Source organism: Corvus brachyrhynchos, unplaced genomic scaffold, assembly GCF_000691975.1.
Source record: "Corvus brachyrhynchos isolate BGI_N302 unplaced genomic scaffold, ASM69197v1 scaffold412, whole genome shotgun sequence".
Classification (NCBI taxonomy): Eukaryota; Metazoa; Chordata; class Aves; order Passeriformes; family Corvidae; genus Corvus; species Corvus brachyrhynchos.
In genome coordinates, this window is record NW_008236761.1 from 1012551 (window position 1) to 1034400 (window position 21850).

Sequence of the window (21850 nt, forward strand, 5' to 3'; positions counted from 1 at the left end):
TTGGTACAGATATATACACACATGCATGTATGTCTATGTATACACAGGCTTATTAAGGGGAAATGAAAATATGCCATGTCAGCTTCTCGCACAAACACGTGTTAATTCACACGTGAAAGTCTCCTGGCTGTTCAAGCAGAGCCAGGGCGGCAACTGAGCAGCCCACCCCAAACAAAGGACGTCTAGCAGCTGTTAAAAAAAATCACAGAAGTGGTCAAAGCCCCTCATGTCTTTTTATTTACACACACACACATCTGAAATCTGCACTGGACCGGTTGCTTTTGACTGATTGATTTCACTGCTTTGAGACACCACACATATGGAATTATTCAGGAGGCTGCTGTGTGTAATGCTATGCTGGAATAATTGTTCCATTTAGCTTTATTCCCCATGCTTACAAAACCTTAGAGGAAGTTACAATACTCTTAACATTTGTATGTGCATGCTGGCATGTTTGGTTTGTGCATCTGAATGACAGGGTAAAAATGAATGTGATGCTATACCAAAGACAGATCCTATACACAGAAGTCAGGAGAATTCAGATTTAATGCTCTTGCAGCATTGTTCATATTCTAAAGGTATAGGTTTCCTTAGGATCCACATTTGATATCCTCATTTGGATTCAGCACCACTTTGCTTGCAGAGTAAAGGACTTGCTGTAAATAACAGTAGCAAGGGCTACATCCTGTCCAGCTTGTCTGTCAAAGAGTTAAGGAAAAAAACAGTGATGGTTTAACAGACAGTGATGCAAAATTCAGCTTATTTATAGAAGAACAGGAAGAGGAAAATACACACAGACCACCTCTCCTGTGGCGAGTTAGGATGAGGTTCTGCACAGTTAAAGCTGAACCAAGAGGAAGGAAAAGGGTGTTTGCTCTTGCTATAGATTTTGTGTGGTGAATGAGGATGATGTCAGGCTATTTTTTTGGCATGTGCGTTGAGGGAAGACATATCTCTCACACCTCCCTTGGAATTGTTTGGGTTCCTCAATTTGTTTGCTCTTTCTGAGTGGCTCTTTGGGGCACAGGGAAAAGTGTCTGACCCCCAGCCTTCATTATGGAGGGAGAAAAACTGTAACTAGATGGACACCTCAAAAAATAGTGTCCCGAATTTGTCAGAAAGGCCAGCAGACAAGAGGAGAGGAAAGGCTGCCCATGACAAATTCACTGGCATTTTCAGCACCCAGCATTCATTGTCACTGCTGCATTTGACTCTGAAAGGCCTGCCCACCACCCCACCTCTAAAACCAGCCCAAGGCAAAATGCTGGGGTATTTTTAGTTGTACAATAAAGAGGGAATATCTGTGAGGTCTCTTAGGAGATGTAAATGGGTACGGTTCCTTCAGCAGCCATGCCAAGCGAGGATGTGCCAAAATGTTCAAGTTTTAACTGTCTATCACCACTTGGGTTCTGGATTCTTTTGCTCATCCAGAATTCGCCCAGTCGTTCTGAAAGGTGGCACGTGTCTGTGGTAGAAAGGAATTCATAAAGGGCCAAGGAAGGTCCCTTCTGCCACCAGGACATTGGCCCTTCGTGCCAGTTCAGCTGCATCTGCATTGGGAACCAGAGGAAAACCATTACATGGTAAAAAGTGCATTCCTCATCAAAACCTCATTACCAGAACAGAAGCCAAAGCACTCCACAACCATGAGCCTCCTCACAGCTGATGGGTTCTCCCGCTGCCATCTGATGAAGTACAGGAAAAGGAATTATCCCTTTTTTTCCTGCTCCTATTTTGAAAGGATTTGATTAACATTTAAATAGCAAGTTTAGTAATTGCCCTGTGTTGTATATCATGCACATCTGCAGCCACCTCCTATGCAAGCCTGGTGACTCTTCAACCTTTTGCCTTTCTTTTTATGGATCTCCTGGTAGCTTCCTTACCTCATTAGGCTTTTGAATTCTGAAATAAAAACTTGATGCCTGACTTCTCTGTCCCACGTTTGTTTTTAAAGCCCCTTTTGAGGGCATTAAATCAAGATCAGAGCCAATAACATTCTGGTTTAGGAGCACAGACTGACTATTTAAGGTGTTTGGGACCTCCATATGATCGTTTATCACAACATGATCCCAGTTCAAATGTTTAATTATGGCATATTTTCAAATCCCTTTCCAGAAGCTCTATAAATACCTCAGCAACATCTAAAGACCAATTTAGCTGCCAACACCTAAAACTATCTTTTTTCACACAGCCTGGCCTGTGCTTTCTCTGCTGCTAAAGGAGATTCTGTTTACATCTGTGTTCTGGGAGCTCGTAAATGTTGTGTCCTTTCTCTGGCTCATGTTTGCTGGCTGCCAGGGGTTGAATATCTTGTTTTGCAGACGTGGCTGCATGGTTTTGCTCTTCCAGAAGGGCAAACAAAGGTCCTCCAAGGCAGATGAAGGTGTCAATAGAAGGCTTCCCACACCCAAACTATGATCTCCACATATGCTTGGACTTACTTGTTTTCGCTGTTCAGAGCGTGGGAAAGCAACTTAAAAATAGACATTTAACACACTGGCTGAGTGATATTCAGAAGATTCTGTGCTAGACGGGGGCAGAGCCCTGTATATTGAAAAATAGTAAATTCATTGAAAAATGTGGCCTTAGTTTTTCTGGAATCATCAGTGTCTTGAGAACTGTCTGTGCTGGTACATTTATTTGGGAAAAATACATTTATTTGGGGAAAAGATTCCTAAAATTGCCTGAAGGTTGGGAGAGGGGAGTCAACTGCTCAAGCAGAAAAGGAACTAAATTTACCCACATCCCATAGAGTCCTTGCAGCCCTGAAATGGTTCAAAAAGGGGGACATTTCTTATTGCAGATTTTAGTGCCCTAGCTTTTCTTTTTGCTTGTTTTTCTTTCACAAGGCCAGAATTCAGCATTTTGTTCAAGCTGAAGGCCTTATTTTGTGCAGAAAATAATGACTTTTTGAGGGGGTTGACTTTTTTTCCCCCTCATGGAAGAAATGAATTTGAAATCTTTGATAACTTAGTTCACTTCAGAGGGATTTTGAGCTGATTTGCTTTGTTTGGCTGATGTACTGAAAGATCACTTTTATTTTCTCAGCCCTAAGCAGCATCCAGCCAGCTCTTCTGAAATGCTCTTTATCTAATTTTGTTATTTGTGATAAAATCCCAGAATAGCTTGGGTTGGAAGGGACCTTAAAGCTCATCCAGTCCCACCCCTGCCATGGGCAGGGACGCTTTGCACTGTCCCAGGCTGCTCCAAGCCCCAATGTCCAGCCTGGCCTTGGGCACTGCCAGGGATCCAGGGGCAGCCACAGCTGCTCTGGGCACCCTGTGCCAGGGCCTGCCCACCCTCCCAGGGAACAATTCCTTCCCAATATCCATCCCTGCCCTCTGGCCGTGGGAAGCCATTCCCCTCTTGTCCTGTCACTATAATTATAAATCTTTAAAATGTTTTTGCAACCCCAGGGTAAAATCGAGTAGTGGGAGGCCCACCTGGCAATCCATGGCCTGGGAAGGGCCCTGCAGTACCAAAAGGTGATACAGGGCACAGCTCAACTCAGCTGGAATCAGATTTTGGCAAGAGTCCCAAAGTGCTGCAAAACCTATAGGCACTTGCCCAACCCCTACTGGAAAAAAAGAAAAAAAGAAAGAAACCCACATTTTTTAAAGAATATTTTTTTTTAAATCCCTCCTACTGCTAGGCAAATGTCAAGCTGCTCTGCTTAAAACTTTAGTTTTCTGCTTCAGACTACGGGGATGATACCAAAGCCTTACACCCACATTACACCAAAACACTTCAAGGTAGATTTCAGAGCTCAGTGTGTGGGCAGGTCCCACAGACATCACGTTGCTTTATTTTGTGATTTTCAAGACTCCTTCACACACCTTTCTGAGAGTCCAAAGCCAAGTTTCCTCCTGGCTAGGTGACTTGGCAGGTGTGACACCTCCTCTTGGGCCTGCTCCTGGTCTGTTCCTTCTTTCTAGGAACTTGCTTTGATTTTTTCTGATCAAGCACATTGCACCTGGCAGGTGGAACAAATCAGCCCACGGATTTTAGAAAACGAGGGAGATGTTTGTGTTGAACTGCAGAATAAAGAGAAAAAATAACCCTTGCTAGAAAGCCAAAATATGAATGTGTTGGAGTCAAGGATGACACCATCTCCTGGCCCTATTTCCACTGGATCTGTTCCAAGACCACCCACTTTCAGTTCTTGGTCCACATGATTGGCCAGCACCCAGCAGAATTGCTTTAAATCTCTGGGCCCTTTTTTCTCCCCCCAAACCTCCACCTGACAAATAGTTTTTAAATTCCCATCAATAACTCTGCAGTTAACCATAACAGTGAAGGCAGGTTCCCTTTCCCCCATGCATTTGAGGACCTGGAAAGAGCCCAGGTGATAATTCAAGCATTGTCCCTTCCGGTGGTCCAGGGCAACCTGGAAATGAGGCTCCCAGTTTTGCTGCTTCCCCGAAATTCCACCTGATAAGCAGCAATTTTCCAAAAGACTCCACCTTGATATGTGTGTTGCAAAACCTGTTTGGGGGATAAAATCCTAAAAGAGACTGCAGCAAAGGCAAAGGGATATATTAGCATCTCATTAGCATATTGCGGTGACTTTGGTATGTACAGCTGCCTGATTGCAATTAAAAGTCATTTCTATTTCTGCTTAAGCACATTCAATGTATGATCACATAGATACAATCAAGATTCCAAACCCTGTGGTGACTTTGAAACGACTCGAAGTTATTTCACTACTCCAGAGTTCACAAAACTTGAGACCTGTGAAGATAACCTGATCCCTGGAACTGCAAACACACACCTAAAATACTGTCTAGAAGTCTTATTGCTGGTTTGGTATTATTTAATATAACTCTGCATTCAGAACACACATGACTTTGTAGGATTAAGCCTCCTGAAGCTGCTGACTGAAGAGGGCATTTCTCATCCTCCTCTTGTCAGCTATTTGATGAAGGCTCTCCTTCAGCTTTGTAGCATTTTAACCAAAACTGACCACTTTCTTGGAGTGTTCCTTGTGGGCAGGCAGAGCCGAACACAAAAAGGGTCCTTGGGAAAAAATGATGAGCAATATTAACTCTTTTGGCATTAAGAGCTCTTTTAGTCTTAAAAAAAAGAACAAAATCAAATGGATTCTGAGGTGCCTTTTGGAAAAACAGTGCCCTTCTACACACTTCTCTAGAACTGGGACAGGAGAAATTTCCTGGTGCTTGTATTCTACCTGAAGTCAAGTTTCTGCAGAGAAAAGAACAATGGGAATGATTGATAGATAGATAGATAGATAGATAGATAAAACAAATTAACTCTTTTGGCATTAAGAGCTCTTTTAGTCTTAAAAAAAAGAACAAAATCAAATGGATTCTGAGGTGCCTTTTGGAAAAACAGTGCCCTTCTACACACTTCTCTAGAACTGGGACAGGAGAAATTTCCTGGTGCTTGTATTCTACCTGAAGTCAAGTTTCTGCAGAGAAAAGAACAAAAGGAATGATTGATAGATAGATAGATAGATAGATAGATAGATAGATAAAACAGCTGGCATATGGACCTTCAAGTGCAGGAAATTAATGCCAACTCGGAACCCTGTTCCTCTCCAATTTCCTCTGTTAATGCACATGAACTGGTTAGAGTGCACAATTAGAAGGAGGCTGCCTGTTTTCAATTAGGTCAGAGGAGAGGACCTGCCTCTTTCCTAAATGAATTGCAGATAAAGCTTCCCAGGAGTGGGCCTCCTTCTCCCCGGGCCAGCATAAATCAGGGAATGCAGCAGCAGCCTGCAGCATTACCCCAGGGAAAGCAGGGTCCAGCCTGCCCAAGGGGCTCATCCTGCCCTGGAAAGGCTTCGTGGCTTGGTCAGGACAGTTTTGTCCTCCTTTTCCCCACCATTCCTTGTTTGTAATGATGAACACATCTGGGTTTCATTCCCTGCCTTCAGTCTGATAGGGGCTGGGGGGAGGTGGTCTCTCTTTCAAATTCCTTGTCAAGAAGATGGAGGTGCTGGAGCAATCTGAAGGGGAAGGGTGAGTTATTTTTGTTGACAGGATTTCAACAAGTAACAGTTCTGGCTAATTACACTGTAATTGATTTGGCATGTTAACACAGACTTCCAGGGAATCTCGTTCCTTTCTTGTCCTTTACAAAGGGATTTTGAACTCCAGGCTGGTTTGCTTTAAAAACAGAAACACAGCAAATAAAATCGAGCAATTGAAGTAATTTGCTAAAGTCCCTCAGGCCCAGGGAATAACAGTTACTGCTGGAAAACCAGAGACTTCCACGGGAGGAGCACTCAGGGGAGCTTTAGGAAAGCAGATGACCAGGGGAACTGGGCACTCAGCATTAGCTGAGCTCTAGCAGTCACCAGAGAGATTTTTCTGTCCTTTTAATGTTCTAAAACCTTTGGTTCACAATGATATTTTCCTTGATGATGTTTAATAGGAGAGAAAATAACTGCATTCTTATGGGAAACAAGCCACACCATTTCAAATCCACATTAAGGGGAATTAAAGTGCAGCCTCACCCCTTCTCTTCCCCCACACGCTTCAGAACTGAGCCAACTGCTGCTTCAAACTAATGCTGGGAAAAAGATTTCCTTCTATCCAAAATGCTCTAAAATTGTCCAGTCCTTGTTCTGCAGCATCTGGCATTGGTCACTTCTTGGAGTCAGGCTACAAAGGATGAATTGGAATCTAAAGGAACGGGATCAAAAGCTCTGCCTGTATGAGGACATATTAACGTTTTTTCCTACAAACCATGATCTTTACAGTGCAGTAAAAGTCCCATCTGAGGACCTCTAGGTGCTCATCCTGAACAAGCTGCAGGGACAGGAACACTGGGAATGCAGCACTATTCATCCAGTCACAAAACAGCTAAGTCACCTCAAATACCTAAGGCCAGGATTATGCTTTCCTCTGATAATTAATGTATTCTGTGAGATTTAAAAATAGGACATCCAAAAGCTGATTTACAGCATCCCTTACAGAAAACTATGATTTTACATGTGATACAATGTGCTGATTTGCCTTTTTCCTTAACTGGCTCCAGTGGCACCCTCTCCCAAACACTCCCACTTCATTTGTGGGGAACCTGTGCCCATGCTCACCCCGAAGTGCAGAAGAAGCTGCAGCTCAGAGCCCTTTGCAGACCATTTACTACTGCAAGGCCACGACTTATTGAGCTGACCTGACCCAACACTGTGATAAAGGGATGGATCACACTCCATGGGCTGCTCCACCTTTCAGTACTGAGCAGTCAGTATTAAATCTCACACAAGCAGAGACTCTGGAAATGATGGATGTAAGGGAAAGAATAGCTGCTTGGGAGGTTTATGTGAATTCATGGCTACACGGGGCTCGTGCCTGAGCTCGTGCTCACGGGCTGAGCACCCCTGCTAAGACTCTCTGAAAAAGCATTCAAACTGTGTTTGAAGGGCCTCAAAGGCACATGAGCCTTGAGGATCCTCTGCACAGGGCTGGATTCATGATCTTTGATTTTTCCCTGGAAAAAACAGTCACTAGCCATGTCCCTCCAAACCCTGTGGCGTTGTTATTGCAGTGGGGTGTGTGGTGCAGTTTGATGTATTCATCCACTGATAGCGATGGAAAAACCTCCATTCAAGGAAATGGGCTTGGAGCCAGGCCCACAGTGAGGCCTTGTCTGGAGCTGTTACTGTGGTGGTGGATTCTATAACAACTGTATCATAAAACACTTTACAAAAGAGTCATGAACTCTGGAAAAGAGTAAGGCTTATATATTCTGTTTAAACAGAGGAAGTGGCTCAGTGACTTGGCAGCCAAGCACGACCCCCAGTTAGGGGTAACTGAAGCCAACATCAGAGAAACTATAAAAGCAGATAGTTAATATCAAGGCTCACATCTTTTCAGTCTGTTACTGATTCTTATGAGTATTTCTGAGCTGGATCTAGAGCTGGATGAGAGGAAAATGAAAGTGCTGTGTGATGAGGGTGACAGCCCCCTGCATGCAGACAGCCTGGGCACAGGTTTGTGCAGGCTGCCAGGTCACTGCTTGAAACTGCTTTTTCATGGAAATCAATACCCGAATTCTTCTTGATGTAAGTGGGGCCAGATTTTCCCATTTTTGTCTAATAAAATGTCAGGGGGTGAAGTGGCAATCACAGAAAGAAAGAATGCAAATATAAATAGAATGGAGAAAGATTAGTAGCTGACAAATACTCCTTCCTTGTCTCATGGAAGATTTGGAAATAAAAAAAACCCCCACATTTCCTTACATTCTGCAAAGAATAAATTAATCCCCAGGTTTCTGGTTTGGGATGATAAATAAACGTCTGAATAAAAGGAGAGAGAGGAAATGAGAGGCAGGAACATATAACTTTTCACTCAGAAGGGTCTGAATTTTGGCTGGGACAAGGCAACAGCATAAAATAATTTTCTTATATTCTTGAGCCAAGGTTTGATGGAATGGAGGCTTTAGTGACAACACTGCCTTAAATAAATGCCTCTCCTGGCCTCTAATTCCCACTCCCGCGCAGCAGCACACTGTGTCTGTGGAGCCATGCTGTACACAGGCCCAAACAACCGATCAAGTTTAGAAAAAAAGCTCTGCAGGAGTGTTGGGAAGATGGCGATGCCATCAGATTTGGCACGGGCGTGGACCCAGTGACAGCAGCATGCTTGACCTGTCTTTGCATGTTCCCTGGATTCGCCAGGAGAGGCAGTCCTCCTTCTCCCCATCCTCCTGACCACAGAGGCAGGGTGGGCTTCCGTGGTATGATGAGGGCAGCAGGTTTGGGACATTGCCCTGCACGAGCTGTAATCAAGCTCAGGACTGCCTGGCATGCAGTTCTTTATCCTCCTTTTCCTTCGTCTATTAACCCTTCCTTCTCCTGTGCTGTGCTTTCTTCCTCCCCCGTTTCTCCACCCAGCCCTGATTACTTTTTCTTCACATGGCCCAGCTTTGCAAGCTCTGCACCAAAGCTGGTGTTTGTGACACTGGTCCCGGGGCAATATCGTCCTTACCTGGTGCTCCTGGATGTGGTAACCTGGGCATCGTTGCCCTTGCAGGGTCCTATTCCCCGAGGGATTCTCTCCAGTTGTCTGTCACTTCTGGCCACTGCTCTCTTAGCACCTCCTTAACCACCTGCAGAATCCAGCCCTTATCTGTGACTCCCCTCACCTTATCTGTCCTTATCTCTCTGGGCCAGCAGTTTCCCACGTCCTGTTCAGTCACCTTAACTCCAGGCCAGGGCTCAGCCAGTGGCCTTGTCCGCTGCCCACAGCTCCGAAAATACAGGAAGGAAGAGGAAGGTGGTGAGATAACACTTCTCAGTCACTCACTATCAGCCTGGGAGACTGCCCCGAGCCGTCCCCACAAACACTGGGCAGAACAACCACCTGCAGAGTGGTTTTGCAGGAAAAGTTTCGGTGGTTTAGTGACTGCAGGATGAACTTGGATCAGTAATGACCAACTGCTGAGAAAGAGGCACCCACTGGTGAAAGGTGAAGGCAGGAACACCATGAGTTAAGACGAACAAAAATAATCATTTCACACTGCTGTGATTGTCATAGTGTTGGCTGGTCTGCTCTGTCTAGATTTAGGGACTGTTCTCCAAGAAGGATGTGAAGTGGAGACTATTTCAAAGAGAACTGGGTCTCAAAAACAAGACCTGTGGGGAAACATGGAATGGAATGGAAGTGTTCAGGCTAAAGGAAGGAAAAATGAAGAAAAAGATGCCAGTAATCTTCAAATGCATAAAAGGTGGCTGCACAGAGGAAAGAATAAACTGCTCTTTCATGTGCTCAGGGCACAGAGGAAGAATTAATGGCCTCAAGGGAAGGTCTAGGTTAATTGTGAGGGAAGTTTCCTAATGAGCTTTGGACAAACTCTGGACCAGCTTGCCTTGGAAAACCGTGGAAGCTGCAGCAGGGAAAGTTTTCGAGAACGAGTTGGAGTAACATCTGTCAGGGGGGTTAAGCCCAGCTGATCTTGCGTTAAGCTGTGAGATTGATCTGTTGAGGACCCTTCCAGCCCTGTACTCAGTGAGCCCACAGAATTTCCCACAGCAAGAGGGGAATTTGCTCCGTATTTCCTTAGCCCTTCTGATCTGAGCCCTCAGCAACAATCAGAGGAGGATTAACTGATGGTGGAACTGGGGATCTGTGACAGAAACCTGTCTGTTTGCAAATGACAGACAAAGCTCTGTGTCACTGAACCCAGCAGAAATCCTACAGCAAAAGCCAATTTCTTTGCTTACAGTTTTCAGGCCCCTTCCAGCCAGCTCTCAGATCAAAAATATCCCCATAGGAGATTCTGGTGTACCCCCAGTACTAAATCAAGCTGTATCTGGTGTGTTTTTTACTGCCTTCCCTTTGAATTCTTTCCATCTTTCTGCTCTTCTCCTTTTAGAGACACCAAGCCTTCCCCTTCCTTTCTTCCCTTTGCATCCCATCATCCATCCCTTTGCATCCATGTTTTTATTTTGGGAGGGGATGCCTGGTAACATGTAGGTATTTCTTTCAATAATTGGAAGCAAAAGGGTACTTGAACATGCACATTCAGAAAGATTTAATTCAAATCAAACCAATATTATGAATGATTAAAACCTCCCCACAAGCTGTAAAATATGCAACACATGCAGGCAACAAAAATGACTTAGTGTTAGTCACGGTTGTGAATGATGCTTTAGGTGGAAAATTGTGAAGAGGAGCTTAAAATAAGTGAGTGAAATGAAAAACAGGTGAATGAAAAATAAGATATTTATTCTTATACTGTCAGGTACCTGAGTTTGCACAGAGTCCAGAAATGACGCAGATGAACTCTGCTTAGACTGGGAAAAAAACCCACAAAAATCAGCTACAAAGCAGCTAATGTTCATGGCAGATGCTCTGTTTGTTTAACAAGTACTTTCAGGCTTTTTTTGCCTGGAGAGCAGTGTCTCTTTTTTCATGTTAATATGGATGGTTCTTTTTAAAACACCAAGTAAAGCAGCAAAGAATAAAACATATTTATTCTAAATGGAAAGGCAATTACCTCAGTGATGTTCCCCTGGGCATAAAAATCTATGTGCACTGCTCAGTGGAGTTCTAGTAACCACTTTTGAGAGTCATCTGCATGTAGAATTGAGTTGTTTTAATTGCTTGTTGAATTACCTGCGTTTTAGCCCCCAGCCCTTCCAGCTGTAAATTGGTTCCAAGGCGAAGTGGGAAGTGCTGAGAAGTTGTGGGTTTCGAAATAAGCCTGTAAAGTGCTTTCCCTTATGTATAAGGAACTTCCAATTTGAATTGGTGCTCTCCCATCAGAAAAAAAAAAAAGAAAGGAATTGCTGGGGATGCACCGTTGAGGTATCCAAACAGATTTTTCATCCAGGTTCTTCAAGACAGAGGAGGAAGAGCTTTTGGGTAGTTTTGACTTAATTTCTACCTATCAGAGACAACAGATTGCCTCAATGGTGTCTCCAGCTAATAGGAAGGAACAGATTGACACCCATGATAACAATAACTACTTTTGTTTGAAAACTTCTGGCGCATGAAAAGATGAGATTTTAAAGTGGGATTTTTAAAGGGGTGGATTTTCTTGAGTTAACTGAGCATCTTGGTTTGGATGCTAAGAATTCCTCTCTGATCCCTGCTGTGACTTCTGGGGAAAATAACATTTTCAGCAGCACCAGTAATACAATCCTGGAAGCTGGTCTGGAGGAGAAATGGTATCACCACAAAACGTCAGTGAGTTGAAAGCCAGCTACTGAGGCTGAGCAGAACTTTACTGGTTTGTACAGCTCAGTGACTGAAACTCCCACCAGAGTCCAGGGCAAACCACCACAGATTCACTCAGCAGGTCCTGGCCACAGCCCTGTGAGGGAAATCTCCTTTGCTGCACCTCACACATTCCTTCTTGCTTTGGGGCCTCCAAGTCCCCTGCCCTGCTCTGGAGCTGGGCATGCTGCTGTAGAAACAAGGCAAACCCATTCCCCTTGCTCCTCTGTGAACAGAAACAACAGGAACTGGATTTTTTGCCTCAGTGTCTGGCTCTCCACTTGCTCTTTTTTATGCAACAATCCCTGAATGTCAAAGTGCTCAAACATCTCCACCTTTTGTGCCTCTAAAACCTGCCTCCTTTCAGCAGTGCCCTGCCCGCAGTGCTGTCCCTGTGCCTTTGCGCCCATGCTGTGTTGGGATGGCATTCGTGCCATCTCCACAGGCATGGAATGACAGGCCTTGGGTAGCCTTGATGTAGAAATGTACCCCCTGCTCAGCCAGATGTAAGCAAGAAAAAAAGGGAAAAAGAATGTTTAATGGACTGGAGGAATGACTGGAAGATCTTTAACATTTCAAATCTCAGAGAAGCTGGACCTCCAAGAACCCACACCCGTGCTTTGTAGCCCCGTAAAACAAAGCTCCGATGCCAAGGAAAGGCAAAAGCCAAGTCCTGCAATGAAGATACCACTTAATACTTTGCAAGTGTGCATGTTCTGATCTATCCTATTTGTTTGCTAAATTCCAGCCTGATGCAATCTGAAGGAGCTGGGATCTTTAAGTCCTGTGGTAATCCTGGCCTGCCTAACGTCGGTGCTTTCAGCACAGTGGTGTCCCTGGTCACCACAGGACTCTCCCTGCTCTTCACCTGCCAGCAAGGGCTGTGTAGCTGCCACCAGGGCCTTCAACACCTCTGGGTCTCTCCAGTGGCCACAGACCTGCACCTTGGACCTTTCTTTGCCATGGCAGAGACAAGGAGCTCCATGCTGTCATTATCTTTGAGCCTCGGGAGTTGTTAACAGTGGATTCTTCCAAGGGGCTTTGTACCCAGTGTGGGTGAATAAATCCCATCCTGGGGAAGGTGCTATCAGCTGGGACCACAGCTGAAGGCACACCATGTATCTGCCTTCATCTCAAAGTTGCCCAGCAGGACATCACCCATTTAAAGTGGCCAAGAAAGCTGAGATTCCACCACGTTTGTTGTTCACAAGCAACGAGCCCTGTGAAGTGAGTCAGAGTGAGCCCAGCTCTCTGCTGGAGGAGCACAGATCCTACACAGAGAGCCTACACACCGACCTCCAAACTGGGCTGTGACGGGGAGCACCGTGGAACTGGATCACACTAAAGCTGGAACAGCCACAATCGGGTGCTGAGCTCCAGTCACTGGAGGGGCAGCCAAGGAAATGGGAGTCTCCATGTGCTGCTGGTTTTGCCAAGCCAGCTCCTGCAGCACGTGCAGCACACAGACACTCCTGGCCTTGCTGTGTGTGCTGACACCTGCCATGAGAACTCAGGGAGGAGCAGTCCAGTCAGCACATGCATTACATCACACTTTTATTTTCCTTTTTCCTGGCAAATTTTAACTGGCTTCTTTTTTCTCCCAGTGTGATTCAAATACCAGGCTGAGGAGGTCATCCAGAGGAAGGATTTGTTCTGTGCTTGGCTGGCTGGAACCCAGTGTCAAGCTTCGGGCAGGTCTATGCTTTAGGACCCAGCCAAGGCACAGAGCACAGTGCGTAGATGTCCTGCACAAAGCTGAGGCCTCCTCTGTCCCTGTTCTGCAGTGAGTTACCCACTGCAGGAAGGACACAGGGCATGTTTGTGCAGACACAACAGCACCATCAGGTGACGAGTTCTGCTGTTCACCCTGGGGCTGATTAAAACCTTGTAGACGCTGCTGGGAAGTCTCCCCCTGATGCCGATGGCCTCTGGAGCAACCTTGCACACAGCACAAATGTGTGGTGGAAGGATGCAGCTGCACATCAGGCAACGTTCGGAGCAGGGATGGAATCCAGGCTCACGTCCTCGGTTCAGACGTTGCCACAGGAGAGGAAGGGTGTGCAAAGGGAGATTTACTGAATAGAAGGGTCTGAGTGTCCCATCCCACGTCTGCTACCACACGTGTGCTCTCCTCTGTGTCATGTGGTGGAGGACATGGAACTCCCAATTGCCTCCTGCTCTCCATCCACATCCCTGCTCTCCATCCAGCTCTGTATGCCTGCAGAAATGTCCCCATGGAAGTGCTTTCAAGCCTGTGACAGCTGTGACATTGCAGAGGCCAGCTCAGCTGCAGGGCTGCTTTTAATGCAGAAAGGGGCACTAAAAAATTCCTCTCCCCTTTCTAGTTATGTCTTCCTTACAGGAAGTTTTTGATATGGCTTTGGTCCAGCTGGCTCTCTGAGGAAAGGAGAGTCTTTCCACACATAAACCTGCCATGAACTTTATGATTTTTTTTAAAAAAAAAACCATTGACAAAGTTAAACATGTCAACTGTCAGTTGGTTTAATGAGAGCAGGGAGGGGAAGGAGGTTGTTTTAGGCATGTGAGACCTCTTGTTCTTAAAAACAAAATGGAAACTTAAAACCAAACAGAGCTGCATATGGGCCCAAATGATCTCTGCAGGCGAAGGGACTGCAAATAAAGAAGGTTATTTTAAGGACTTAGTAAGTAATGAAGTCCCCCTTTTAGGCTGGGCTGATCACAAGTAAATGAATAGTGACTCCACTTTCAGAGCACACAGCCCGGGGAAGTTGCAGCCCTGCCTGGCTGGCCTTGAAAGTACTTGAGGCCTCTCTGTGAGAGTTAATTTGAGGACAAAGGGAATAAAATAGGAAGCACATCACTCTGTGGATGTGTGTCCTTCTGTTAACACAAATCACTCTCCCACAGGGAGATGAGGGACTCATCTTCACTGGCACAGCAAGGCCCGTCTGCCAACACTCCCACAAAGGCTCTGAAGTAGATAAAAACCTTCTCCAAAATCCATCCAGATCATCCCTGCCGTGTCATGTTTTATGAGGAATGAGGACTAAAGAGAGCTCTTTGGGAAGAGCCACATAAAGGAGAATGTAGTGCCACTGCCTCCAAAAAAAATTGCTCCTGAGGCTGCTTTTGGTCTTGGAAATACTAATTTTGGTCCTGTGCAATAGGCACAGGTGGACTGGCAAGAAAAGGAATCTGTCTTAGACTGCACTGCACCTATCTGGATTGGCAGCCAGGGATTCTGAGTGGCAGAATACGGGATTTATTGGAATGTGGGCATCTGAAACAGGAAAGGGCAGGACTCCCCAAAAGGAAGTGATGCTTTCTCCAGTGTACACTCAGGGAAACCGAGCACATCAAAGGGAACCAGAGAGCTTGGAGAGCTTGGAGAGCTTGGAGAGCTTCCCTCCACCACCACAGCGGAGCCAGTGCATTCCTGAGCTCCACACAATGGTGATCTGACCTTATTTTAGCCTCTCCTCCGAGACAAACCAGCTAATTCAATCTGCAAGTCCAACTTGAGGCAGAGGCTTTCGTACCCAGATTGCGCAATAACTCAATTGAATTTCTGTTGAAGATTATTCCTAGAGTAAATAAAATTATCTAGACATGTAACAGGAATTCAGGATGAGCACGACGTAGAAATTGGTTGAGTGATATTCCTGGATGTTTGTTAGCTGTACACATATGACAAAGATGTCTAATCTAGTGACTGAGGACTTACATCAATGTCTTCCCAAAGTGAGGGCTGACACTAAAAATTTTCAAGCCACAGAAAACAGGGGAAAGTGGACAAAAATACACAATGAGCAGACTGACAGGAATTTGTGGTAAAGCCAAATTACTATGAGTTCTATTTTATTTTTGTTCTGCTGCCCTACAAGTCAGATAAATGAGTTGATAGGCACGGGAAAGCCATTTTTGTTGGTATGTGTGCATGTATAGGTATTGCTGTGCACGTACTAATGTACAAAACTTACCCAGAACCTGCTTCTTCTCTGAATCAGCAACCCACGAGGCTCAGGGGTAAGTGCAATTTCTATTGAAGAAAAGGATAATTACAGTTCATTAGTAGATTAGGCACTCAGTTCTCTTCAGAGAGCACACTTCAGAGCAGCGTCTTTGCTTGCCGTTGAAGCAAGGCAAAATCAGGTTTAAAAAAATAATATTCAAAAAGTGCTGTATAACTCTAAATGCCAGTAAGGAGAAGAAAAACACTTTAAAGCCTAAAGAAATCCTCTTGTTCTTTATACTTTGTGGGTAAGATCTTGGACATACAGGAGCCAAAGGCAAGACTCCCACTCATTTTAGCGGGGCCAGCATTTCAACATGCTTTGTGAATTCTCAGTGTGTCTAACTTGATCCCCTCTAAAGAGATTTATAGCAAGCAGGAGAAGTTACAACTCTGTAAAATGTTGGTGTGTACACATGAAGTGAATTAGTAGACACAGAAGATTTTTGACACTCTAGGTCGGGTTTGCAAATGGAGCCCTTTATCAGCTTGAGCAAATGCACTGTAGTAAATCCAGATAATTTCTGGAGAATTTCTGAGCCTGTGGTTTCTGCGTTACACCCTTTGCCTGCCAAGAGCCTGACTGCAACCAGCACCAGTTCTGTCCCAGTAAGGACTTAAGACCACATCCCTGTAACTCATCCCAGGATATTCCGTTCCCGCTGTGTTACCTCCACAGACAGCAAGGGTACATGTTAAACCTTGAACTTTTCTGTAGGGAACTCAATTGATTTTCCATACAGAAAAATGCCCCCTATGCATTGAAATGCACGAGAATCACACACCTGGGTACAAGGCAGAGTTTTAAAATACCCTGCCATGAATTTTACATGAAGAGGAAATAGGACTGAAGAAGCCTAAAAAGTCAAACTGTTTTTAAACAAACAGCCCAGCTTCAAATTACTGTATCTGAGATTCCTCTGGTAATAAAAGATAGAGATCATACTGACTGTGCTACACAGATGGACTCAAAATTAATCTTGAAAAAGATCTTTAAGCAACCTAAATTCCCTCCTTCCCCACCGTGGGCTCGGAGCTGGCTGGGGCAGCAGTGGGGCCATGGGCAGGTTAAACATCCCAGCTGATAATAAAGGTATTAATCTGAAGTGCTGCCTGTGCATTTACCTCAATGCTCATAAACTGTCAGGCTGCAAAAGCAAAATGTTTTCTTTAATTCCAAAGCAGACTTAAATAACTTTACCTCTCCGTTACAGGGAAAGGAAAACACGGTGTGAATAAACCAGGCTGTCCGAGATCCAAAGGCAGAACAGCCTCGGGGTTTGCCACAACTCTTGTGCTTGGGGCCACAATTAAACTTTTCAACTTCAAAAAAGAAATACTTTTAAAAACAAGAATAATCTTCCAAATGATCCTGACACAAGCTGGAATATTTACTTCGCGTATTTCTGGAATATTTCTGGACTTTCTTAAGCAGGATTCAAAGTGCTGTGAGAAATCTGCCACCGCCAGCATTCAGGCCAAGGCAGTGTGGGGAGTGTCCCAGTGACAAGCAGAGGGACACGATGGAATTAGTCAGGGGAACGATTTATCTTCTTCTGCCTGTAGCAAATGGATTTTCTAAGACCTCAGAGCTATTGGAACAGAATTCCTAACACTTTAACGATCTAGGTCATGCATTATGTACACCACACTCCCTTCCACGTTTTACAAAGGATTAAAATGAGTAGTAGATGTTTTAAGTTGCTGACATGAACAGGATGTGGTGCAGACAGCTAAAAGGCATCAGCAGGAGCTTGGTTCTGATTGACCAGTGGGGTCTATCTTCCCTTTTTTCTAAGCACAGTGAAATACTTTGAGAGTTGAGGGAAGCTTTCAGTCTAATCAACAGTTGGACCTTGACTAAACAATCATTAAATGAACAAAACTATGAGGGCAAGAGGAAAAACTTTCAGTATTTGACAGCAGTGTGGAGGGAAGGACCGTCCCAGCACCCAGCACAGGGATGTCTCTGGGATGAGGCAGCAGGGCAGCTGCTGTACATCCACACATGGAGGCTCCCCACGAGCTCACCTTGCCTGTCCACAGGTGTGTGGGGAAGGCATGCACAGAACAGGGCTGGGCAAATGTGCTCCTTCCCCAGAAACCATCTCTGCTTCCAGGGATCAGAGGGTTAGAGAGTATAGGACACACTTTAAATCACAAAGCAGAGATTTTCTTTGAAGTCTGCTCTAACTACTTGCTTCCCCGATAAATCCTTCCATATTTTTATTCCCAGGATACTTCACTAATTTTCACTTGTTAAACTACTTCAGTTCAATCTGAGTTTAGAGCAACAACTTCTCTTTTTCACTCCACTCCCAGTTCTTGCCCTGCTGTGTGACCAGAAGCAAACTGCAATACTGAGTACCCGGGGTGCTCTTTTGGATAGTTTTTATTCCTTGTTCACACAAAAATGAAGGACAAACTTGCTCTCTGAGGGAGCCTGACCTGCCTTGGGTTGTGTGTTCACCTTGGTGCAAGCAGGACATTTGCCCTTGTGTGAGTGACCAATTCATACACCAAGAAAAGCTGGTTGCAAAACCAGTTTAAACTATTTGGCCTTTTCAAAGTCATATTTCTCCCTGCTCCTGCCAGGCAGGAGAAGAATTATGTTCCCCCTTTATATGACGATTTTAAAAGAAGCTGGTTCAAAGCAAGCAGTAAAATGAGCCTGGGGGCTGTCCTGACTCTGCCATAGAATGCTGTGTGTAGACAGCTGAAAGGAGCTGCAATTTTTAAGAATCAACAAGTGGCATAAAGAATGAAACCCTCCACCTGACAAATCATTTCAGGTTTCCTTGGGCTCCCTCTGCCCTTCACTGCCTTGTCACATACTTATCTCACAAATTCTCCGGAGGAAGAAGCATTTTTTTACCCCATTTGCAGCATCCCCAGCACAAATATGTTCCAGCTAAGGCTGGTGGGTGTTGTCATCATGGAAATAATTGCAAGTATCAGATTTACAGTGGAGCCTCCATAGCTCTTCTTGAGGTTACACAGCAATGTTTTCCTTAGCTCTGCAGCCTGATGTGCAAACCACACTTATTCTGGGGACTTTCTGACAGAAACTTGGCTTTTAGCAAGCCCTTAAGCCCATGAGCTGTTGCTATTACACTGGGTTGAAATGCTTTCTTGAGCGGGGGGGACTGAAGTCCACACGTGCGTGTTTTGCTGTAGGTGTTTTTCAAATCCCTCTTCCCTGGGAGATGTGTTGCTTGTCTTCCCCTTCTCCAGACCCAAATTTCATGTGTTTAAGAGCCAGACTGTTTCCCCCAGGTGACACAGTTCCTCTGGAGCCTGCAGTGGGCTCCCAGCCACTCCATCAGTGCCCGTGGGGAGGAAGTGTGACCCCAAGCAGAATGAAGCAAACTTCCTACCCTGGGCCTTGAATTACTGGAACTGCAAACAATTTGCATTATTCATGGAAAACAGGCCTTTCCTCAAGGTCCCTTCTGCCAGCAGCAGTGGTGAAGCATCAACCACCAAGGGCGGCACTCCTTGCTGGGATTGTTACTAATATGCATCACAATGAGAAAGCTGCTCCCTCTTCCTCATGAACAGAGAGGATTTAAACATCTCCCTTCCAGAGAAAACAGGTGATTCATCTCTCTTGCTGGGAGGAAAAACTGACATATGTTGAACATATTGTACCCTTGCTTGTGAAGTTATAAAGCTTCCTCTGTAGGCAAGGATCACTCAGAGGAGAACGCCTTCCTCTCCTCTCCCTTCCCTCCAGTGGAGACCATTTGATCCTTCCCAGGCTGTAAACAAAGCTGTCTGTGTGCATTTGGGAAGGGCTGCTCCAAGATGGGACATGTGTGGCTGAAACCAACCACAGAGAGAATGGCTGGGGCTTGGCTAAATTTGATTGAAGTCATTCCCTCACTTAGGCTGGGAACCCAGACAATCTAAAAATACTTTGGTCCTTTATTCTGACTCTGATTTTAGGCCTGTGCTCTTCGTTTCTTTCTGTTTGGTGAGAGAAAATGTTATCTAAGAGGTTGTTGGGTATTTTAAAGGTATGTTCTAATCTATCACCATTTGTCTGTTGAAAAGATGCAGGTGCCTGCTTTCTGGTGGGATTTTTTTAGACTGCAGACTAGCTGAAGTAAAAATTCTTACCCTGCTTTTTTCCAGCATGTGACACAAGCCTCATGCCATCAGCTCAGCTTCTGCAAAAGGGTCCTAAAAGTGTTAACACCCAAATTTTCTCTTTGAGCAGAAGGACTGGATTAACAAAAAGAACTCTGCTTTCCACCAGACTGATGTCTGTGAATGTGCAACGCTGCCATCTCCGAGGGCTGCTCTGCTCTGCTCTTTCTGGCTAACTTTTAAATAAGGTAAGAGGAATTCTCTAACTCCCTGAGACTCTTAAAAGCCCCTCTACAGCTCAGTCCTACATTCCCGTGGGTTCTGTCCAATTCCCTGTGCCCTTGGGTGTAAAGGAGATCATGAAGTGCAGAGATATACCTTGACTTGCCCAGTGCTGCACATTAGGTCACAATTATAGCTCGGAGACAGCCCCAGGCTCTGCACGAACTGAAATCAATCACTGACAGTGACAGCTTGACAAAAGGGTCAGGGGAAAGATTTCAAGTTATTTTCCACAGTAGTGACTGCTCAAGTACTGAAATCTGGCTGAGATCCTGTCTAGTTAATCACTGCCAGGGAGGCTTTAACCTTTAGGTATCAGAAGTGGCCACCCATAACTGAAATGAGGTTGGAATTTATGGTCATATTACAACGGAGAGCTTGTGGCACTTTCCCCCCACCCTGTTTTTATGTGCTACTGCCCTGTTGAAATCGTGCTGCATAAAAACTGTCAGAAGACTTGCACAAAATGCTCAGGAAAAGGAAAAACTATTGTATTTTAGAAGTATAAAAGAGAAAAGAAATCAGAAGATTCCAATAACACCTGAAACTTTCAGTCAAAAGAACGTTATAACATAAATGCCTCCTCCTCAAAAGCCAGAACACTTAAAGCAGGTGACTATTTTTTCCCCAAGCAATAAAATCACAGAAAAATGTAGTTCTAGGTTAACCAAAGCTAGTCACAGCTTCAGGTCAAAGTATCATACATTGCTTCAGTGGGGAAAAAAAAAACATTCAGAGAATTTGAAATGTTTCAGCTTCCATTTTTCACCCTGGCATCTTCCATTCCTCATTTCACAATGACATTTTCATTTCAAATTGACCTTAAAACAGGTTTTCAAAAAATGAGAATGAGATATTTGGATCATCCTCACGCAATTCCCTCATTTCTCCTTCCTTTCTTTCCTTCTAAGGATCCAAATCAAAACCCCAAACCACGATTCCCTTTTAAAGGAGAAAGAAATCTTCTGAGAATTGGAAATATTTTGCATACCAGGCACCCCATATTTTTCTCCTGAGTTACAGAAGTGACTGGTGTAGCCACAGATCCCTTCAGACTGCAGACAGGTCCAAAAATGCCAAATTCGTCCACTCCAGAATCCTTGCAGCAAACGCCAAGCATGCCCTTATTAATATTCTGTGAAGGTTTGGGGATAAACAGTAGCATGCATAATAGCACTTAATGACAGCAGGGCTTATTATCAGAATGATTTGGCCTCATCTGGCCTCTATTGGCAAAATAATGTGCATAATAAGGTATGTTAATGTTGGGCTCTTTGGCAGGTCCTGGAAGATGAGACTGTACAGCTGGCAGGATGAAATGGGAGCAGCTGGAAGGGGAAGATTTGGGTCCTGCATATTAAAACATTTGACATTTGGTGTCTGAGGGGAACACTGTTTAGAGCTAATAAATAACTCACCAATGATGACAACCTGTAATGACAGCTTTTATTATGGTCTGGTTAATCCTCAGATTCAGCTTTGTCCTATCAGGCCATCTGCCGCCCATTTATTTTTTAGTGTTTTTCCTCTTGCTTTGTTAAGTGTCGTGCACTTGGGAAGCTGTGGCCACACAAATGTGGAGCGTATGTCCGGGAGGCATCCCTGGCACGGGGAGGGGGAGGAGCAGCAGGGCTCGGAGGGGAAGAGGCAGGAATGAGTGCACGGAGGAAGAGGGGATTTTGCCATGGATCCTCCGTGCTCCCCCGCAGCCTGGCTTGTGCGCAGATCCGGCTGAACGCACTTTCCTCCAAGCGTTCACATTTCTAGGGATGGGGAAATGCCACTCTTTTTC

General features: G+C 44.9%; 2 long non-coding RNA genes across 2 annotated transcripts in view; one reads left to right on the top strand and one right to left on the bottom strand.

Moving 5' to 3' along the window:
• Positions 1–214: 214 nt before the first annotated feature.
• Positions 215–21850, bottom strand: part of LOC108444903 — a 25259-nt gene continuing 3623 nt past the window's right edge. Inside the window, exons 2-3 of the long non-coding RNA XR_001859624.1 lie at positions 15653–15711; positions 215–4034 (exon numbers count right to left, since the gene is read on the bottom strand). This is a non-coding gene — a long non-coding RNA (uncharacterized LOC108444903). The remainder of the gene's footprint in view (positions 4035–15652; positions 15712–21850) is intronic.
• On the top strand, positions 18653–21495 carry LOC108444902. The gene is made up of 3 exons (XR_001859623.1): positions 18653–19703; positions 19907–20024; positions 21340–21495. It is a non-coding gene; the product is annotated as an uncharacterized LOC108444902 (long non-coding RNA).